Source organism: Alligator sinensis, unplaced genomic scaffold, assembly GCF_000455745.1.
Source record: "Alligator sinensis unplaced genomic scaffold, ASM45574v1 scaffold94_1, whole genome shotgun sequence".
Classification (NCBI taxonomy): Eukaryota; Metazoa; Chordata; order Crocodylia; family Alligatoridae; genus Alligator; species Alligator sinensis.
The window spans coordinates 440,506-445,694 of record NW_005842073.1 but is presented as its reverse complement, the minus strand read 5'-3'; the positions used below and the strand labels follow the sequence as shown (position 1 = coordinate 445,694).

The window sequence follows — 5,189 nt, the reverse complement described above, 5'->3', positions numbered from 1 at the left end:
CCCCACTTCAAGAGGGATGTGGACAACATTGAGAGGGTCCAGAGGAGGGCCACCTGCATGATCCGGGGACAGCAGGGCAGACCCTACAATGAGAGGCTATGGGACCTGAACCTGTTCAGCCTTCACAAGAGAAGGCTGAGGGGGGACCTTGTGACCATCTATAAACTCACTAGGGGGGACCAGAAGGGTTTGGGGGAGACCTTGTTTCCCCTAGCGCCCCCCCGGGATAACAAGGAATAACGGCCACAAGTTGTTGGAGAGTAGGTTTAGATTAGACATCCGTAAGAACTACTTCACAGTTAGGGTGGCTAGGATCTGGAACCAACTTCCAAGGGAAGTGGTGCTGGCTCCTACCCTGGGGGTCTTTAAGAAGTGGCTCAATGCCTACCTGGCTGGGGTCACTTGAGCCCAATTTCCCTCCTGCCCAGGCAGGGGGTCGGACTTGAAGATCTACAAGGTCCCTTCTGACTCTACTTCTATGATTCTATGAATTGTGAATGCTAATGCACATACCTAAAGTAACTATTGTCACTGTTTGTAGTAGACATTAGGCCTATGCAAATATGGAAGTAGTCGGTTCAGATTCAGATTCAGATTTGGCCAGTTCGGAAGACAGTGATTCAATTCGGAGATTCAGATCACTGCCCTGACTCTATTCGGCTGAATCAGCACCGATTCAGAAAGATTCAGAGAATTATCCATAGACTATAATGGGGAATCACTGAAATACCTATAACTTCGTCATTGTCTGGCAGATCTGGATGAACATAGAAGGGACTGTAGTCCCTTCTGAAGGCATGAAGTCTGCTAAGTTTCACGGAGATGGGTGCAGGGGTTTCTAGGAAACTGTACCTTAAGCTTCTGAAAGCAAAAATTGTGACATGTGTGACTTTGTACATGTTAAGGCGCAGCGGGATGAAACCAGCAAGAATGGTAGCTTGTAACAGGGGGCCTTCCCAGGGCTCAGGCAGAAACAGCTCACAAAAGGGACAGAAAAGCTGCAGACAGAGGCTCATGTGCTGTTTCGATGTCCCTCCCCCAGAGCACTGTAATTGGAAGGGAACTCAGGGAAAGATCACAGTCACTAGCCAGCTACAGATGTCAGTCTTTCCCCCAGTGCTCTCCCTCCTTCTTCTCAATTTCTGTTCCCCTGAAAGGCTGCCTTGCAAATCTCCAAATCTTTTTCTGAATCTATTTGGAGGCTCTGAATCGATTCAGAGGTGGTTGGGTTTTTTTGGTCTCCTGCTTTGATTAATATTCGGTGATTTGGCCTCCAAATTGGGCCAAATCTTCTCCAAATCAAAATCAGCAACCAAAACTTTGCACACCCGTAGTAGACCTCATTATTTTATTGATGATTGGCCAACTACCTCTCTCTGGTTAAAAGCTGCCATCCTAACACCTGCTTTTTCTTGGTCTGGAGTAAACCTCCTCCAGTATTTCCACTAGCAAAATAATTCTGTCCATGTTTTACTGATTCCTCTCTCCACTTCTTTCTCCATTTGGTTTCTCATTTCAAGACCCCCACCACATGTTTACTCTATTATATCATTCCTTACTAGAAACCAGTTTCTGTAGGAAGTTATCCATCTATTTCCTAGAATTCAGATTTATTTCCAGTTTTACCAGATAATACTGGATTATCAGCACTATTGCACAAAGCCATGATGCTTTAATTAGCCCAAGCATTCTACTGAGCACAGAGGTAGTGCCTGAACTAGGAATTTTTTCCCCAGTCATCTAAGTTAAGTCTGGCTTTTTTTTAAGAACGAAGACTGCCAGAGTTCTTATCAAACCGTTTCTCATTTTTCTTTTTTGTGGACTGTTACAATTGGATCATCTTGGAGACACCTGTGTTTTATGTTTCTTTAAAATATTTCCATGCTTAAGATGGGCAAGGGCCTGGATAATGAGAGGATATTTTTGCTGTAGACCACCTGCAGCCCACAAACAACATACAGCAATACCTAGTGATTAGAACAGTCTTCTGAAACATCTGTGGCCTAAGAATGATACCCACTAGGTCTGTGCCAAATAGCACTGTTTCGTTTTGACTTCCATTTTGCCATTTCAAAGGGACAGTGTTTCATTTCACTGTTTCAAAGCACTGTTCCATTTTGTTTCGTTGAAACTTTCGCTGTTTCAACATTTCGCCCATAGACTTTAATGGGGAATCACAAAAATGCCTATAACTTTGTTATTTTTTACCTGATTCAGGTGAACATTACAGGTATGGTAGCCCCTTCAGAGGGCATGATGCCTGCCAAGTTTCAAAGAGATAGATGCAGGATTGTTTGTGAAAATGTACCTCAAACTTTTCAATGCAAAGCTAGTATCACTTACCAGCAGCAGCAGCCTGCTGTCATCCTGAACACAGATCTGGGGGCCCGCATCTTCTGGGAAGAGTCTGGCACATCCCTGCAGCCCTCCTGGGGGGTTCAGGCCCCCAGATCTGCATTCAGGATGACATTAGAATTCCAGGAAAAGATACACAGTTCAGGGCAGTTGTAGCAAAATGTCTTATATAAAGGGCTCCAATTGCCTCCTGGTATGGTAGAAAAGCACTCCATTGATAAAGGGAGAGGAAGGAGAGTTTGTCATAAAAACATAGCTCCCCATTGCTTCAGCATTTTAACCATAGTCTTTGACTCCTCTTACTAGTAGCAGCTATACAATCAGTTACATGATGGTGGTAATCAGTTACAGATCTTGTTTCCTTCTTGCCTTTACCCTTTCTGGTGAGAATGGTGGGTCTTGCTCTATGCACAGTGGAGGTCAAATGCTACTAAATGAGACTGCTCTATTAGCACTGCTGAGAGTGAACACTGGCTTCTGACAGGTGTAACTGGCTATATGCAGTGCAAAATGATGTTGAAACCAGGCACAAACTTCTTAAAAGGAGTTCAAACATCATTCTGGCATCAAAAAACATTTTAAAGGAAGTATCAATATGATTTATCATAGCACCTTGCTCTCTTTTCCAGAATTGTTGGGAAAAGCATAGTAAATAAAAAAACATGGTCTAAGAGTTTGGACATAATCATAAACCAGTTCTTTGGGGAGTTTTCCTTTTCTAGTTATAAAGAATCCTGTATTTCAGCATGATCATAAATTTCTGCCATAGCAAAGTCTGAGATAACAAATAGAAGTGGAAGTTCAGGCAGGGAATATACTGCAGAAGGAAATAATTTATTCAGAAACCAAGCTGTTTCCATGTAAATAAACTACTAGAAGTTAGAGATGAAAGAGATCTATAATTCTTCCATTCACCTGGCACAACAGGATATTGCCACCAGATAGGAAACATGTTAGATAATAAACTGACAGAATAGATACAATTTGTAATAAAAAAGGAAAACAGGGAAAAAAGAATATTTTGTATTCAAACAGAAGGTGTATTTCCTGATTTCCATCAAGCACAACTAGTTTCATTAAGAACTATTAGGAATACTTCAAAAATTCTTGTAAACACAGCTGGTTTAATTCTCTCCCCTGCCTGCATCTTGTGTTGCCATTAACACCTATGTAAAGTTGGGGGTCAAATGCTACAAAATTAGAATGCTCCATTGACACAGCTGGGAGTTAACACTCACTTCTGACAGGTGTAACAGGTTACATCAAGTGCAAAACAAGGGTGAAAGTGGGTGCAGAGCCTATTAAGAGAATTTGAAGCCTAAACATTTCAAATATTAATAAGAGGCATTACAGTACAGTCTCTCAATAACTATCTTCCTATGAATTATCTCCTTGTAAATCCTATATTATATACCTGGAGATAGTATTCTACATTATACAGTATTCTCTTTTACTTACAAAGTATGTAAAAGTTTGCCTCCATGGCTGAGAAAGCATTCTGAATCCGTAGCATGTTGTTTTCAGTTTCCTTCTATTCAGTATGTCCCAGGGATTATTCTGTAGCTATAAAAAGAACTACAGCTGTTAGTATTCCTCTGCTTACAGAAGGATTGAAATGAGTATATTAATTAGAGAGATTTTTTTCGGGAGCATATTAAGACTCTTCTGTACAGTCCCAATGTCTAAAAACAGTTTTCACCATTCCTGCCTCTCTGTCAGTTGTACGGATATCATGCTTTCCAAAGACCTTTGGACTCATTTAATCTGAATTTCATATCTTCTCCAGTCAATCAACCTGAAACCCCCATGGCATTTGGAATAAATCATTATTAGTTCCCATTTCATCCCATTTTAGTGGCATTATTTCTATCCTTTATCCTGTGCTTGGTAGCCATTCTTTCTGCTTTGCTGTCTTTTTATACCTCTTAATGCAAATGACTCATTGGGTTACAATTTAGGGCTGAGATGAGATGTGTTTCAGTAAAATATAGTCCCACAGTTTGTGTTATGTAAGAGAAATGACCTGTTGTTTAATGTACATGTGGCTTCTTTCTGTGACTGGCGAGGCGGGGAGTAAGACACAACTCTAATGAAGCTGAAGCACTTGCCCTTGGCTTTTTGCATTGCAACAGTTGTTCACAGGGCAGGCAGGTGGCAAAGAAAGCTGTGGGTGGTGCTGTGAGTTAATGTGTGAGCTTTTCACCTCCAGAGACTTGAGTTTAAATTCTGACTTGGGTCACAAGTGAAAATGTGTTTGATGGTTTTATCTAAATGTGCACAGAACAAAAAACATCATGCAATCTGTTACAATTTGCCATTTCCTTCTAAGGCAAGGATAAGGACTTGAATAGCAGAAGGTTGTTGCGGGTCAGGACTGAAATACAGTTGCATTGTGGCATAAAAAGTTAGCAGGCTGTTAATATGTACTGTGCTGGAGACTGCCAGAGATCCTAGGTCCTTGCTTTCATAATGTATAAACCCCCTATCCCTAATAATCTAGATTTTTTTTCTTATGAAAACTGTTTTGCCACAAACACCATCATGGGAACTGGACAAACAGCAACCTACTAAAATTAATACAATTTTCACAGGCTCCATAAAATCACAGATGCTGTCTTTGCTCCAGAGAGACTGACGTCTAAATTGGCTTGGATGTTTTTATACACTGTTACTAACCATAATCCTCTCTCCACTTTTAGCTGCCAAGAGTTGTTGTGTTCAAATTATATATAAAACCAGAAGCAACAGACTGAAAACATTCAGAAATGTGTATGTACCTCCAGTGCCCTGCGGGGGGCATTAGATACCTTTAGGTAGAGATATAGGTCAACCAC

At 41.1% G+C, this 5,189-nt stretch overlaps 1 long non-coding RNA gene across 1 annotated transcript in view; it reads right to left on the bottom strand.

Moving 5' to 3' along the window:
- Window positions 1–3,885, bottom strand: part of LOC112550289 — a 32,039-nt gene extending 28,154 nt beyond the window's left edge. The window contains exon 1 of the long non-coding RNA XR_003094039.1: window positions 3,814–3,885. This is a non-coding gene — a long non-coding RNA (uncharacterized LOC112550289). The remainder of the gene's footprint in view (window positions 1–3,813) is intronic.
- Between the last annotated feature and the right edge of the window lie 1,304 nt (window positions 3,886–5,189).